The sequence below is a fragment of the Tupaia chinensis genome, unplaced genomic scaffold, assembly GCF_000334495.1.
Source record: "Tupaia chinensis unplaced genomic scaffold, TupChi_1.0 Scaffold000473_1, whole genome shotgun sequence".
NCBI lineage: Eukaryota > Metazoa > Chordata > Mammalia > Scandentia > Tupaiidae > Tupaia > Tupaia belangeri.
The window spans coordinates 4,724,656-4,742,962 of NW_006159982.1; positions in this window are offsets into that span (position 1 = coordinate 4,724,656).

The window sequence follows — 18,307 nt, forward strand, 5'->3', positions numbered from 1 at the left end:
AGGGCACGTGTGCTCGCCAGAAAGGCAGAGAGAGACAGAGAGACAGAAAGTGAGAAATCACCCCCCAGGGGGGATGGCCATGCCGCAATCCCTTCTCCTCTATTCTCCTCTTGGGATCTTGGGCACGCATGCACACATGCCCGGCGTGAGTTTAAGCCACTGGGTCCGGGACTCAAACCATGGTCAGCTACATGGTAGTTCAGCGACATAGCCATTACGCTGTTGGTGCCTCATTAACTATTTTTTTTTCTTTTCAGAGGTTTTCACTATAGGGCATGTGTGCTCGCCAGAGAGAGAGAGAGAGACATAAAGACAGAAAGCGAGAAATCACCCCCCAGGGGGGATGGTCATGCCGCAATTCCTTCCCCTCCATTCTCCTCTCGGGATCTTGGGCATGCACACACACGCGCCTGGCGTGAGTTCTAAGCCACCGGGTCCGGGATGCGAACCACGGTCGACTACGTGGGAATCCAGCGACATAGCCATTACATTGGTTCCCTATTAACTATTTTTAAAAGGCTAATGCTGGTGGCTAGACAGTGGCATGGTGGTCAAGGCAGCTGATTCTCACATGGTCAACTGTGTGGTTCAAGTCCTAGACATGGTACCTTGAAAAAACACTCTGGGTTTGCATGCATACATAAGTATATGCTCAAAATTCTATAAGGAGGAAGGAATGGAGGAGAAGGGATGCAGCATTGACAGTTCCCCACAGGGGGTGCTTTCTCACTTCCTCTCTCTTTGCTGAGTACATGCACCCTCTGGCAAATTAAAAAAAATGTTAATGCTGGAACGTAAGTACATGAGGGCAGGGACTGTTAGCTTTGTCCACTGGTGAGTCTCAAGCACCTAGAATAGTTCCAAGTATATAGCAGATGCTCAATAAATATTTGTTGAATGAGTGGCAAATACATAGGGGGATTACAGTCAGTGCCGTAACATTTAGGAACATTTTTTGTAGTTTCGGACCCCGTTAACATAAATGAAAATGAGCTCCATAAAATCAAGAATAAGAGCAGACGTGGAAACTTTCAGTAAATCAGCACCAAACGTTGAAACTTACGGGAAATGAGCAAAGAATGGGATACCAGTTCTCCTTCTGTAACAATAAAGGTATAAAGCAATTGACTATTCAACCTCGCCAATATGGGGGTGGTTGGGAAAGTCATGATGTATTTTTGCATAGAAAAACATAGAAAAATAACTTCGTGACTTTCCCAATGACCTAATACATAGCTCTTTTTTACCACATAGCTTGACGCTGGCTGGCTTAAACAGCTGAAAGAGTACTAATGAAGTAACCTTTGGGGCTCACATGTTTTCTTTCATAAGCAATGACAAAAAAAATGAGTGCGAGGAGAAAAATGAGAAGGTAAGAGACCCAGACAATCTTCACCTGAATAACTGGCCCCTGAATTAATAAAATGCCTTGTATTTTATAAGCAGAGTAGGCATAAAAATACTCTGAAAAGGTACATGGGATCTCAACACCGAGCCTGCCAGTGTCTGAGATGATGCGTGACAGGGTGGGGAAGGCGAGGGCAGAACAGGTCTGTGAGAGCAGTGAGCAGCTCTCGAAGGCTGCAACACTGCTGCAGTACCCTCGGGGAGGGGGCCTCTTCCTGTGCCCTCTGTTTATCTGTCTCTCCCGGCCACCTCGCAGCCCATCTTGTGTTACTCCCCTGTGCATGGCACTCCTCGGAGGGGACAGTGCAAGGCCCAACACATCGTTATGTACACGCCATGTAGAGAATACGAGGTTCGGAGATGCGCGCTACATCAGCCTACGAAGCGCAGCTCTTCACATAATGCAGACACACAGAGGGTAGTGATAAAGCCCTCTAAAAAAGAAAAGGCTATGGGGAAAACGCTGAGGGTCAATTCTTATTTCCCATGGCCCACTCAGCTGCTCTGGTGACAGGTGTGCAACACAGAGAGTAAGCACTCCTCCATCACGACTGTGGGAGGAGGGCAGGAAAGGTCCGAATCATGTGTAAGCCTCTTCCCTCTCTGGTAACCGCAGCTAGTCCAAAGGAAGCTGCGCCAGCTCCTTGGAACTCTGTGTCACAGGCTTCAAGGAAGCAGGGAGCACCTTGAAGATGAGGGAAAACAGTGCCTAGAATTGAAAGTATTTAGAGAATTTAAAGTAAAATAAAAATATTGCCTAGACAACTCTGAAAAGCCAGTGGTGGGAATGGAAAAAATGCTTCCTAGCATTTTAAAATGCCTTACAGTATTGAAAGAAATTATCTATTATTCTGAAGTGTGCACTTGACTGAGTCTGCACTTACAGAAGCATTTGGAGAATTTTAAAACACCCTTTTCTTTGAAAAAAAGGAAATAGAAGAAGGTCAGTGGAATAATGTGGTGCACGAATGCAATAGTACGTTTTAGACAGAAAATGCCAAAGAAATGTTCACATGTGGTAACGGTAGCACTTCTTCCGAGCTCTCAGAATTACCAAGCACAACGCATCTACGGGCAGGTGGAAGTCAAATATCTCTCTCTGATACCTGGTTGCAGGCCTTACAGACAATTTGCCTCTTTATACAAACACAAGGACACAGGTTCCTCTAGAACAGGTTCAGAACTGGCTAAGAAGAGATGACCCAAGAATTAATTAACTAAATAGGAGAGTGAAGTAAACAAAGGAAAAATTATCATATCAAAATAAAAGACAAGAAACACAATTAAATTAGGCTTCAAAAGACCCATGAGAAACTCATAAAAGGCATAATATGCACTTACCTGGTTTTTATTCTTTCATGATTTAATTTCTAATTTTATTCACTACCATCTGATAATTGCATAAAACACTTATTCTAACCATGGGCAATTTAAACTATTTTAATTTTTATTTCAAGGCCATGAGACAAAGGAACCTATTTATTGCCTGAGGGACTTTTTTTTTTTTTAACAAAAATTAAAGCTTAATCTTTCATGTTTTAAAGCCAAGACTGTTTAAAATCATTTATAATAATGCTGTAGGGAGACTTTTCCTGGGTATGCAAAATTGAAATGATAAATTTACAATTATTAAAAAAAATTAATAGTTCAGGGGATTGAATTGTCCCTTTCCTTTCTAGACGAATTTGTCTGAAGCTTAAAAGGCCTATTTAAAAGCAGAGCAAACCCAAGGCCTGTGTAGAAGCAATGGGATGAGGTATCTATGTCGTTCACAGTGTGACTGGATTTGTTCATGGTGCAAACTGTAAGCTGCTTATTAGTATTTTAAATATAAATAATGGCAAGACCAGCAGATGAAGTAGTGGTTACATCATTGGACTCCCACGTAGTTGACCACAATTTGAGTCCTGGACCCAGCAGCTTAAAACTCACTCAAGGCACGTGTGCTTGCGTGCCCAAAATCCAAGAGGAGAATGGAGGAGAAGGGAGACTGCAGTGTGGCCATTCCCCAGGGGGTTGAGGGTGATATCTCACTTTCTGTCTTCCTGTCTTTGTGTCTCTGGTGAGAGCACATACCCTACAGCAAAAATCTCTGAAAAAAATTAATAAAATAAAATAATGGCATTGGCCTTGGAAATGGCTTTCAACCCCTCTTGTTTTATAGGAAATTGCTCTGATGACATAGAGGGTCATGACTTGTACTAATCACTCTGTGTGTGTTTGTGTGTGTGCGCGCATGCACACGCACGTGCACATGCACGCGTGCATGCTTACACACACCTACACTACGGGGCACTTGCTGGAAACAGAGACAGAAAGAGAGAGAAAGCGACAAAGCACCCTCCAAGAGGGCTGACCACACCATACACCCTTCCTCTCTATTCTCCTCTTGGGATTTTTGTATGTGCCCAATGTGTTTCTCAAGCTGCTGTGTCTGGGACTTGAACTGCACAGCCACTTTGACCTCCACACCATCTGCTGGTTCCAGTAATCACATTTTCTGTGACTTTGGAAAAAGTCTCTAAGGGAAGTTAGACAAATAATTTATCTTAATTTAAACACCAGATTTTAGAGTTATACTTAAGAAGAATATAGATTACAGAATACGAAAGAATATGAAATGTAGATTTAAATAATGTCTGCTGCAACACTTCAGGATTCTAATGAAATACTTTTAGCTATCATGCAAAGAATTTCTCAATAGAGAAGAGAAAAGTTACTCTCAGTGATACTTCAGCAGAATTTACTAAAGGGCAGAACGCCTATAAGAGTAAAGGGAACGATGTTTGCTAGCTGTGGTTTTTGACTAGAGCAGAAAGAAGGAAGCTACATCTTCAAGCACATTTTCTCTTTCTCTGTAGTCTCAAGAAAAAAACTGAAAATGATCAAACATGTTTGGAACTCCTTTAAGCACACACTCTGGCCATCCTCCTAGGTTGTTTGAATATCCCACATTTTAAAAAGATTACAACAAATCCGTGATCACCAAATTGGATGGACTCTATACAGGTTCACCCATGTGGACCTTCTCTCTCACTTCTCACCTCTCCCTCTGCCCAGCAACATGGCTTCCTTGTAGTCTGCCATCATGCCACACTCTTCCTGCCTCACAGCCTTTATGCTGCTGGAACATTCTATATGGCCCCCTTCACTTAACTCAAGTTTCTGCTCAAATGTCACCTTTGAGAGAAGGGGTGGTCCCTTAAATCCCCTTCACCATCTCCAACTGACTCTGTTCGATTACTCCTGCAGCCCTGTCTATCACATACCCATCCTGTACTCGCTGGCTTACTGTCTGAATGCCCTGACAGACTGATAGACCTGGCAGTGAGCCTGCTCTGTTCAGGCCTGTATTTCCAGCACTAGGACAGAGCCTAGTACTATGCAGGCACTTAATAGATAATGCTTACTGATTACATTATCTGCATGGATCAGCGTATATCTACTTTTGCACTTGGCTTCTTAAACTAAAGAGTCTTCGACTGACTAAAATACAGTAAAATGCATGTATAATACTCTATTATTTCATGTAATCATATTACATAGTTCTCAGAGGGGAGAAGAAAAACTGTGTATAAGAAACTACTTTTCGGGCCAGCAGGTGGCATAGTGACTAAGGCACTGGATTCCACATGGCTGCCAGCATGGTTAAAGTGGTGGACCCAGCAGCTTGAAACTCATGCCAGTCTCCACGCCCAAAATTCCAAGAGGAGAATGGAAGGAAGGGGGTTACAGTGTGGCCATCCCCTCTGGGGGGTAATTTCTCACTTTCCTTCTCTCTCTGTCTCTCTGTCTCTGTGAATGCATGTCCCTATAGCAAAACACAAAAGCAATATCTAAGGGAAAAAATTACCTTTGAATCTAATTTACAAAACTAACAAATTAAAGATGAAAATTTTAATTTCTTTTTAACAAAAATCGCTGTTATTTTAATAAAAGGAAAATTTATCATGTCAATGCTTATTTTTCAAAGGGGTTATTAGAGAATTTATTGAAATAATCAGCTTATATATTGCATTAAAGCTGTAACTTAATTAAATGAGAGAGTGACTGAAAGTTGATTTTCTTCCATAAATGAGACAGAAAAAGAGACCAATGCTCCCAGCAGGGAATCACGTCACAATTCACCTGACTGCAGCTAGCCCAGGTCATGGATCTGTATGCACCTGAAGCGTTTAGGGAAGCCTCTGGATGTGTACTGAGGACTTTCCCATGTGGGTCAGCCTCACAGATCATCGGGTTTCACCACCGTGCCATCTGACCCCTTGAAATTGAGTTTTGATGAATACTACATATTGCATAAAATAAGGCCCACAGGAAGTAATGATCATCATTTGCAGACCTTTTAAAGAATGAAGTCAACACACCCATGCACTGCTGCCATGAGATTTCAGCACATGCAGGGATAAATCTACCAGCTTCGGCTAAACATCTCTTGGATTTCTCTCTCAAAACTGTACTCAGAGTAAAATGTGTTGCTCCATGTTTTGTAGAGACCGAGGGTGACTACTCTTGTGGGTTCTGCAGCCTCCGGGGGCATACATCTTATCTCTCAGAAGCCACAAGCTCCAAGAAAGCTGGCTTGTAGTATGCTATAGCTTTCATTTTGCATTTCTCTGAAAGAAAACCCTGCAGTATTACAGTGAATTTTAGTCAACACTTAGCTAATCTTTTAGGCACAGCTGGTAGAGGGTCCTGGAATTTTCAAAGTTCAAAGGGAGATTAGAGATTGTCGAGGCCATTTCCTTCATGTAAGAGAAGGAGGTGAGATCAGCTATCAAGGTCTGAAAAATTCAGAGGAAAAAAAAAAGCCAGTGAAACATTCTGGCATTTATTAAAAAACAAAACAAAAAGCAACAACAACAACAAAAAAAACCCAAAACATGGTATCTAAGCAACCACATTATATCTGGCTCGTATTAAAAGAAAAATGGCATCTGCTTTTGAATAAGGCAACAACATTTCTAAGGGAAAAGGCTTTTAAATCACATAGCCCAGAATCTGACCATAAATGAACAGCAAAGATATTCCTTGCCAGACTGTGGATTTAAAAACCCAATGTGAAAGACAGGACTGGTGTGAAATATAACATTGGAACAATTAGGGATTTTGAAATTTCACAGAGAATTATTAAATTGCTTTTGTCAAAAGAAAGGACAAGACAAAAAGGCAGAACGAAGAGACTTTTTGTTTTCATTTTATCTTTGGAAAATAACACACACACACACATGTATATATTTTGAGAAGATTTTGCTATAGGGCACATGCACTTGTCAGAAAAGAAGATAGAGACAGAGAGACAGAAAGCGAGAAACCACCCCTCGGGGGGATGGCCACGCCGCAATTCCTTCTCCTCCATTCTCCTCTCATGATCTTGGGCACACATGCACATGCACCCTGTGTGAGTTTAGGCTACTGGGTCCGACACTCCAACTGCAGTCAACTACATGAGAGTCCAGTGACATAGCCATTATGCTAACTGCTGGTCCAAAAATGTTATATTATAATAATCCAGGAGCTATAGAGAGTAAAAATCTGGTATATGGGTATCTCTACTCCCTTATCATACTAACAGTACTGAAAGTGGAGGCATGAACCTAATAATGCCACCAACCCCTTCAGTATCTGCTTCTATACCTTAAAATAAAAAATAATAATTGTCAAAGTTTTAAAAATGCATATCTATTCTTTGAGCGTCCTGAAGAGAGGTATTAAGAGAATGATGTTTATTCTGTATAAATGAAACAGTAGGTATTTTGTGACTAAATTATTATTTTTAAAAGAATTATTTAATTTAATTTCTTGTTATTATTATTATTACTATTTTAATTTGATCAGAGAGAGAGAGGGAGAGAGAGGAAGGGAAAGTGAGAAAGCAAGCTACTAGGTCTGGGGTTGAACCACAGTTGGCCATGTGGGAGTCCAGGACCTCAACTATCACTCCATTTGCTGGCCCTTGGTGACTATATTATTATGAGAATATGAGTTGATGCTAAGAAACTCACAAGAAAATACAGAGATATTAGTAAAAAGATGACTAAACAAAGTGAGATTAAAAAAAAAAAACTGAAGAATATCAGGAGCAAAAGGTTAAGTAAGAGAAATGGCAAGATGTCTGAAGAATAACCAATTGAAGAAAAATATGCTTTAGAAAAGATGGCAAAGAGGCCAGCAGGTGGCACTGGATTCCCACATGGCTGACCATAGTTCAAGTCCCATATTTGGCAACTTGAAAACCATGGCAGGCACATATGCGTGCATGCTCAAAATCCCAGGAGGAGAATGGAGGAGAAGGGATTGTGGCATGGCTCCCTGGAGGGTGATTTCTCACTTTTCCTCTCACTGACTTTTTCTACAAGTGTGTGCGCCCTATGGCAAAAACCTCTGTTATTCCACTCAGTGGGTTGAAAACAATGTTAAGGTTTGGTGACCTTATCATATTTCAGTGGTACTTTAGTATTTTGGCTGAATGCTTTAGTTGTTAAAACTGGACTTTAGGCTATAGTTACAGGTTCTGTTTTCTCATCCCTTCCCATGACTTTAGACTCCATCTGTAATTTCACAAGGCATCCTTGGAAACAAACATTGTTTTAGAAGGTTGTGAGTCAGGTACATGTATCATTACTAATTCATGCCCTTTATAGCAAAAGCAGTTCCAAAAGGCAATTCAAAGAATATTATGGCCATTTGAGGGACAGATAACCATTATACAAATTTTTAGGAAAAGCAGATTAATCTGTATGCATAATAGGTACAAGGGATATACTGTGGGAGTTCAGGATCTTCTTTGGGGAGAGGGGGAGAACCGCTAATGAAGTCTGCATATTTCATGCTCCCTTTTTATGCAAAATACTAAATACTAAAATACTAAAATGAGGAAACATCAGATATTATCCAGGTGGAATTCTAGTTAAGTTGTTGAAATGAAAAAAATAAAAGTCTATAGCAAGTTCTTGGAAAATACTATGACACCTTCTTTATCTCAACATATAAATTAGAATAAAACAGAAATCTGTGCATTGGGGAACAGCAGGTGGCAAGGTTGTTAGGGTGTTAGACTCCCACATGGCTGACCATAGTTCAAGATCTGGACCTGGTAGTTTGCTTTCTCACTTTCTCTCTCTTTTTCTCTCTTTCCTATAATTCAAGCCAATTCTCCTTTACCATTGTTTAATAATTTGGGTGAGAAGGATCAGCAGGTGGTGTGGTGGTTAAGGTGCTAGACACTCCCACATGGCTGACCATGGTTTGAGTCCTGAAGCTGGAGGCTTGTTTTCTCCCTCTCTCTCTCTCTCTCTCTCTCTCTCTTCACATGTGCCCTAAAGCAAACTAAAATAATCATAATAAAAAATAAAATTCAGTAAATATTTTTTTTTAAAAAAAGAAATTTCTACCTTGTGTTCAGTATTCCCAAGATGCACATTATAGTAGTTTTAAATGTATTGCTATGTATTCTCTCTATAGTACATGACAATAGCCAGGTGGTTACATCTTCCTCTAAGAACAGTCTACATTTGATGAGTATTAGCTTATTCTAAATCACTTCATGCTGTGATGTCAATGGAGAGAGTTTCACCGTTACTTTGGTGAGTGGTCAAGTAGCAGAAAGCCTCCCAGAGAATACAAACCAGTCAAGTCTGAAAAGCCCAGAAACTTGATACTTTGGGAGTAAAGAACAAAAGAACAGGAAACGGTAGATTGGCCATGATACTCCTCTTCATGACAACTCTGTGTCAGAGGGTCCACAGTTCAAAATATGGAGGAAAAGTCCATTTTGATCTTTACTCTCTAGTGGATGAGCACTTCTTATTTTCTTTTCTCTCTTGTATTTCCATTCTCATTGCTACATGTCTTTGACTAAATCAGCAGTCATCCTATGCCAGCATGAGTGGGGAGAGATGAGAGTTCTGGCCACCAGAATGTAATGGAGGGAAGCCAGATGCACAGACAGAACAGGCTCTTCAGTAATCAACCCCTCTACATACAGTGGGTTGTTACTGGAAATTCTAAAAATAGCCATTAAGAAATGAAGAATGGACGTGGGATCAGAAGATCAAGACTTGAGTGTCAACATTGGTCCTTATCAGCTATAAAATCTTGGACACATAAGTGACTTGATCTCTGAGCCCTAGTCTCCCTATTAATCCTAAATCCCTTCCCAATCTAACATGCTAGGATATTGGGCATTATTTTCAATTCATTTCTTATGTCACACTTGATCTAGGAATGTGAAATTTCATACCATCATAATAACTGCCCATTAAATGATTATTATGTCTGAGTTCTGGGAAAGATTTTTTTGTATTTTTTTTTACTTTTTTCTAACAATCCTAAATTGTTCCTTGCAGATTTCAAAACTGATCCCCAGGGATATAAAGGAACTTCTCTAAAGTTTCTTTTTGAACATAACTGTTAAATTGCAGGTTTCTCTAATTCTGGTTCCTACACTTTTCCGTTTACACTATGCTGCCTTCTTTTCTAGGACCTCAAATAAGGCATCTCTTAGAAACCTACAAGCGTGCTTTTGCAGGTTGAAAAAGTTGAATATGTGTAAATACCCTGAGCAATAGAGGTAAAAATTTAGCACACGTGACTTTATACACACACACACCTTGTACAAAAAATTGCAGAAGCCTTTTTAAGTTAGAACATAATGAGATAGTATTTTCTATCTAATACTGAAATCCTCCTCAGAATGCAATTTAAATATAACTTGAATCAGTACACAATACTAATTATTCGTTTGCTTGAGCATTTACTAAGTATCAGGTTTGATGAGGGGTACAGGGATATACAGCTTCTGTCCCCGAGGTGGTGGTTGGGTGTGGAGGGGGTGTCTTAACCTTAACCATAGCAAGCAAACTAGACCATGGTACATGGTGAGGGGTACTGAGATGCATAAAGGAGGAGTTTCTAACCCCTTCTGGGTATTAGGAAAGACTCTCAAGATGTTGTGATACAAAATCTGCATCTTAGAGAATCAGTTCAAGCTATACAGAAGACTTGCTGTGGGGTAGAGAGAGAGAACAGAGAGAGAGGGATTTCTCAGGCTGAGGAAACCCCACGTCCAAATGGCAGGATGGTCTATGGAAGACCCTGGGCTTGGGTCATAGGCTGCATATAAGAGCACAGCTGATGATGAGGCAGGAGAGGTGGGAACGGGCCAGACCATAAAAGTCTATAGAGTCTTAGTTAGAAGATGTGACTTTGTCCTGAAGCCATCTATAGCTATGAAGGGATTTTAAGAAAGAAAATAGTATGATTGGTTAGGGCAGCTGGGTCCTACTTGGACAGCTGTACAACTTGGGAAATATGATGGGTGCATGTGTGTGCATGAGCAAAATCCCAAAGGAAGGAGAAATGGAAGAGAAGGGATTGTAGCATGATCATTCCCCACAGGAGAAGGGGGCACCTTCTCATTTTATTCTGTCTGTCTGTCTCTTTTTCTGTTTCTCTCTGGTGTTACACACACCCTCTGGCAAATTAGAAAAAAAAAAAAAAAGAAAAGTAGTATGAAGAAATTTTGGGGTAGAAAACTGACCATGGGAGGGTTATGAAGGACCAGCAAGAATAAGGTAACATGTGAGACCAAAGCGAAACTAGATTATGAAGACATGACTGTAACTCTTAAAAGAGATGTTCTAGGATCAGCATATGACATAATGGTTATGTCGCTGGACTTTCACCTAGTTGATCATGGTTCGAGTCCTGGACACGGTGGCTTAAAACTCATGCCGGGCATGTGTGCATGTGTGCCCTAAATCCTGAGAGAAGAATGGAGAAGGGATTGTAGTGTGGCTATCCCTTCTGGAGGGTGATTTCTCAATTTCTGTCTCTCTAGTAAGTGCATGCACCTATAGCAAAAATCTTTCAAAAAAAAAAAAAAGATGTTCCTAAGTTGACCATACAGAACATAGAGAGGATAATAGTGTGCTATAAGAAAACTGTTGAGGGACCAGCAGTTAGCGTAATGGCTATGTTGCTGGACTCCCACATAGTCGACCGCGGTTCACGTCCTGGACCTGGTGGCTTAAAACTCATGCCGGATGCATGTGCATGCGTGCCCAAGATCCCGAGAGGAGAATGGAGGAGAAGGGATTGCGACATGGCCATCCCCCCTGGGGGATGATTTCTCGCTTCTGTCTCTCTGTCTCTGTCTGTCTGGCGAGCGCAAGCACCCTATCGCAAAAAACCTCTCCAAAAAGAAAAAAAAGAGAAAACTGTTGAAAAACTGTAAAGGAGTTTGACCTATGACTTCACAGGGCTTCATATTCAAAATTTTCCGAGCATAGGTAACATCGTGCATTTTGCAGGAGCAGTCTGATAGGACAATGGACCATGAACATGAGCAGCAGACATACATGCAACATTTTACCTGTATCTGCTATTCCTTGTTATTCATCTGCACATAGTGTTTTCAGTGTCCCATGAGCACAGAATTACAGTGCACTCGATGTGTAAGAGTTCAGCAAGACTCAAAGGAAATAGATTAGTGTGTTACATCTATGATCGAGTAAATGGTGTCTTGGACATCCACAAGAGGCTGCTTTCAGGAACCAGCAGTTAGCGTAATGGCTATGTCGCTGGACTCCCACCTAGTCGACCGCGGTTCGTGTCCCGGACCCGGTGGCTTAAAACTCATGCCGGGCGCGTGTGCGTGTGTGCCCAAGATCCTGAGAGGAGAATGGAGGAGAAGGGATTGCGGCGTGACCATCTCCCCTGGGGGGTGATTTCTCGCTTTCTGTCTCTATGTCTCTCTCTGTCTGTCTGGCGAGCGCACGTGCCCTACAGTGAAAATCTCTCCAAAAAAAAGAAAAAAAGAGGCTGCTTTCCATTTTAACCAGAAATACTTCAAAATAGAGATAATCTAAGGAACATAAACAAGCAGGAACTCTTACCTGAGTTACTACCTTGTACTCCATTTAAGGTGGAAAAGATGACATAGAGGAAAAGAGAAGAAAACCCTGCAGTTCCTTCTCTTTTCAGTTCAGTACTTTCTTACTTATCCTCAGTAAGCCAAAGGTAGAGAGTGTTGACTAAATGTGTATCAAGAAGTAAAATGAAGGGAACCAGCAGTTAGCGTAATGGCTATGTCGCTGGACTCCCACGTAGTCAACCGAGGTTCACGTCCCGGACCCGGTGGCTTAAAACTCACGCCAGGCACGTGTGCATGTGTGCCCAAGATCCTGAGAGGAGAATGGAGGAGAAGGGATTGTGATGTGACCATCCCCCCTGGGGGGTGATTTCTCGCTTTCTATCTCTGTGTCTCTCTCTGTCTTTCTGGCGAGTACACACGCCCTATAGCAAAAAAAAACTCTCAAAATAAAAAAAAAAAGAAGTAAAATGAAAATAGTTGAGTTTGTTTTGTGTAATGCTTCCATCATTCTGATAAGAAGGAAAGATGCATGTTCAAGCTATGAAGTAAGAAATGTGTAATTTTGGTGATTTTGCATATGATGAAATTTTCTTAAATGTGAATTGAAAACTAGTTTTACACAGTCTAAAGATGAATGGTCAAGTTGATGCTAATCTAAAATTTTAACTTCTTTATTTATGACATTAAATAGCAAGTATATGATGTTATGACAAATCAGGAAAGGGACTGTGGAAGAAAGAAAGATGTTGAATATTTTAGTTCTTTTAGCATCACTTTTTTTCCTCTGATTCTCAAAGAAGGTGTATTTTCATTTTAACTGAGTCCTACAAATTATGTAGCTGGCCTATTCTAGGTATACGGAAAGATTCACAGAGATGGTGCAAAACATGAGAACAGTTCCAAGTAATGAAGAGTTACTATGGATATCAAAAGTGTGGTCTGTAGACTGGAGCTGATCTCTTTAGTGTTTGTTCCGTAATGAGAAGTTAAGATACAGCAATTGAGAGTGTTTGGAGCAATAATAACAATTTGATAGAGCAATGTTGTCTGTTGAATCTATTAATAAAATACTTGTATTTTGGTGCTGGCAAGTGACATGGTAGTTAAGGGTGCTGAACTCCCACGTGGCTGATGGTGGTTTGAGTTCCAGACATGGCGGCTTGCTTTCTCACTTTCCCTCTCTCTCTTCTCTCTCTCACTCTCTCTCTGGTCAAATTAAAATAAATAAAGTTAAATAAAATAACTCTTTAATAAAATATTTGTATTTTATATGCATTTGATATTTGTATTTTATATGCATTTGAGTTTTTAAATTCATTTTCCCATCATTCATTTTTTATTGTATTTTACAAAAACATATCAAATTAATAAATTTAAAAGGTGTAGCACATATATACCATGGAATACTACTCATCCATAAAAAATGATACCCTGGCATTTGATAGAAAGTGGATGAGTATGGAAGATTTACTGCTAAGCGAAACAAACCAGACTGTGAAACAGAGGCTTGTATGTACCCCCTCAATATATACCGAATGTCTGCACTCAATGGCAGAAATGGAAAGTTTGGAAAATATAAAAGCATAGAGAGGGAACAGCAGTTGGTGTATTGGTTATATTTCTGGACTCCCACGTAGTTGACCATGGTTTGATTCCCTGACTCAGTGGCTTAAAACTCAACACTGGGCATGTGTGTGTGCATGCCCCAAATCCTGAAAGGAGAATGGAGGAGAAGGGATTGCAGCATGGTCATCCCCCCTGGGGAGTGATTTCTCACTTTCTGTCTCTCTGCCTCTCTCTGCCTCTCTGGTGAGTACATGAGCCTTCTAGCAAAAATCTCTCTTAAAAGAAAAAAAGAAAAGGCATGGAGAACAATTTGTGGATACTATAGACAATGTTGAAGGAGGGTGGGAAATGGAGAAGTGTGAGAGAAGGGAATCAAGGGGAAAAGGAAAGAAGCAAAACATTTAAGGAACACAAAAATGGAAAATTATCTGTTGATGATAACGTGTTTGATAATATCTTTAACTAGACTAATATGCAGTGTATTCATGTTGGGAAGATTCATTTTGCATACTGTAATAATATACAGTGATTAAATGTATAAAAAAATATAAAGAAAATCAGGCTATAGTAGTTTCAGAATAAAAAGAAACCAACCAACAAAAATCTGCTTTTTTCCTACAAATAGTTCAAAAATTTCTGATGAAAGGGCTCTTTCTGCACTACAGATTGTAGACATTTTGTTCACAAACTGCTTTTGCTTCAGACCTGTCTGTTTGTCTTTGCAGGGATATGATCATTTTGGAGACAGATGGTTAATTCTTTCTAGAAACAGTGACAAGAGGTTTCTATTATTGCACAGCTACTTCTGGAGAAACTGTCCCATAACAATCAAGAATGTCCCTGGTCAGACACAACTTCCTCTCCTGCTAGGTTTGCCTCCTCGGTTTGGTCTCACTTCGATCCTCTCCTATATTCCCACTCTACCTGTTGACCTTTATCCGTGCTCATTGTATGAAGGAAACGCTCAAGGACATTTGATTGTCTCTGCCTTTCTGTCTCCATCTGAATTTGCCAAGTTTGGTGATTTCAAACCTAGCTACCTACTGCAAACACCTATGAGCTTTGAAAAAATATCCCTGCATGTCCCCCCTCAATCTTGACATATTATTACTCTAGTATATACTATTTTTTAAAAGTCCCCCTGGAGATTCCAATGGCCCTGCTCACCTCCAATCCTTAAAACATTCACTGTCCATTTGCTCTTCTTTGACCTTTGGGCCACAAAATATAATCAAGAGTCCCACAATGGGACCCGGCCAGTAGCCTAGTAGTTAAGGGAGTCAGATCCCACATGACTGACTGTGGTTCAAATCCCACCCTGGCAGCTTGAAAAACACATTGAACTTGTGTGCCTCCTCATGCCCCAAATCCCAACAGGCTGGAAAAATGGAGAAGAATTATGGTGCCCACATTCTGGTGGGGTGTTGTTTCCTCCTTATCTCTCTCTGGCAAGCAAATACTCTCTAGCAATTAAGAAAAAGAAAGAGTCCCACAATGGAATAATGAATTCCTCTACTAATGAGGAGGTAAGATGTACCTGTATCTCTGTGGTTGCTAATCATTCAGTTGCTTGAGCCAATGGATAGCTGGAGAAAGGCTGCTTATTCCAGAGGAAGAAGACAATTAGAACAGGAGTGCATGGAAAATGCTGACTCTGTTGCTTCTTGGCTGTGTGACAGCCCCCGTGGACCTCAGATTGCCCACTGGTAAAATGGAGATGATGACAACAGTTAGGATTATGAAACATGCCAAATAAATGAATATAGGTATAACACTTTGATAACAATGTTTGGTACATAGTAAACATTATATGAATGCTTATCAAAATAATAATAATACATCAGATTCTCCACAGACCTTCTCCAGTGAACATCGCGACACCTATCTTCAGCTCCTTTCCCCTCTTCACTTAGTGGATCTCATATTTTACTAATAACATCTGACACAACCTACCTTGTTTTCCCTTAGTTTTATTTGAATATTCCTTTTCAGTTTCTCCATTCTTCTCCTCCTTTCTGGCAGTCCCTGAGAACTACACGTGCTTGGTTCTTTTCATAGTTAACCACCCTTACGTTTGTGTGTGTTTCCTTTCCCCACTGCTTGTTTCAAAGCCCCACTCAATAAGTTGTCTTCCCTTTCTGTTCATGATTAGATCTTTAGTTTCATCATAAAAATATGCTCAGGTTTCTTTTTTTTTTTCCTCAAATAAAATCTTCCTTTCATTCTGTGTCTGCTTCTCAGATTCTTATTTCTTTCTTATTCTGCCAAATTTCTTTTGTTATTCTTGCTTAAAGTGTTTTTTTTTAAACAAGTTTTTCTTTTAACAAGTTTTTCAAACTTGTTAATCCTTTAAAGATTTCTTTGTCTTCATAAGTCTCCCATGTCTACTCAAGAAGTCATTTTGGGGGGCTTTCTTTTAGGTTCTCTATTGCCTTAAAAGTAAAGAATTAATTTCTTACCCCATATTAGAGGTCTTATATGATCTACTCTCAACTTCCTTTCCAGCACCCAAGCTAGAGTCCAGCCCAAATACCCAGTATCCTCTGTTGATGGGCTGAAGTATCTTATCTCTGTGTTTTCCTTCCTCTACACCCCCTTACAAACTCAATTTATCTCACTATGCTCAAATCGTACCTACTTTTCAGTGTGGATGCCTTGAATGGAATTTAGAAACAAGGCCAGAGGTTTGTCCTCCAGAGATTGGGGTTGCTTGGCAGTCGTAGATGGAAGGGTAGACCTGCTTACTTTAGATCTCCATGATAACAAGGACATAGTGGTCTGGAGGGCTGCTCAGCCTGGATTAATGATTTGACTGTGCCCTCTATAATGTCAAGAAATTTCCAGGGTGAATAATGACTATGACTGTAGATGCTAAGAGTTTATCTTTAACAGAAACAGTCTACAGTAGTAATAATAGTAGAGGATCACTGAAAAGTTTACACACACACACTCACACACACGTGCGCACACACACACACCCCTTACAACTGCTAATGCTATGACTGAATCATTGAAAATAACATAAAAGACATATAAGACTCTTTGAGACTTTGTGTCCAGTGGATGGTCTCATGTTATGGAGGAAGACATTATAGAAATAGAATGCCTGAGTTGTGTCTCATCTTAGCTCTGCCCCTTCTTTGCTGGACTGACACATCATGTCTTCTTTCTGAGCTTTGTTTTCTCCAAACAGATGTAGTCAAACAGTGGAAGAAGAAGCTCTACCCCAAATCTCTTCCCTTGCACCCTCACCCTCTACCACAAGTCACACTGGCTGAATATTCATTTTCAACATGACTCATTGGAGGAGATAAGTAGGTATTCTGGTTATACAATGCCTTCGTTTTCTAGTTGATAGCAGAGCTTTTTAAAAGCTCAGTTTTACTTTATTTTATTTATTTATTTATTTAAGGTTTTTGCCATGGGGTGCATGTGATTACCAGAGAGAACACAGACAGAGAGAGAGACAGTGAGATGAAAGTGAGAAAGCATCTTCCAGTGGGGATGGCCATACTGCAATTCCTTCTCCATTCTCCTCCTGGGAATTTGGGCACACACGTACATGTACCTGGTGTGATTTTCAAGCCACCTGGTCCAGGACTTGAATTGCAGTTGACCAAGTGGCAGTCTAACACCTTAACCACCATGCCACCTGCTGGCCCCTTAGTTTTACTTTAATAAGCACTTTTTTTCTTTGTGAATTCAGTGTCATTAAAACATCCCAATAGTTAAATATATGGAATGATAAGACTAGAAATTAAAAGGGGGAGGAAAATACAAAAGACTCACAAAGACAAAATACTAAGGGAAAAGAGAGAATGGAAAAAAAAGAGCAGTGGGAATTAAATAGAGCTTAAGCTGTGTATCCAGTTGATATTGAGGAGAAAAAGACTAATGTCATCCTCCTATTCTTGTAGTTCTGTAGCCCACAACAAAGCTAGGCCCCTCTTCCTGCACTAGTTACACTCTGGCATTGCAACTTGTTCTCCTAAGTAGAGAATAGCTACTTTACACCTCTTTGTTAGAGGTCAATTTTGTATCTTTCAAAGCACCAGATTAGACCTAGTAGTTAGAACCCTGAGATCTTTAGGTCAAATTACTTCTTCTCAATGTTTCATGATATAAAAATATGATTTATACTTAAAGCAAGAAACTAAGAAGTAAAAATGCCAGGATCACTTGGAAATCCAAAAGTTGACTTCAGGTGTGACCTTGGAAAAGTCGTGAAGCCTTTGGGTCCAAGTTTTTATATTATGGAATAATAACTTGGATTTCTAAGAAAACCCTTTGAGCAGCTCTGAAAGCCAGCATGTGACAAGATGTTTTCCCAGAAGCCAAATCATTTTCTATAACTGATGATGGCTTTATTTTTTCCATACACAGAAAGACAGACACGAATATTGGAGATCAGTCAGTGATTAAGTAAAGTTTTTTTCCTGCATAGAGTAATGCTGAAAG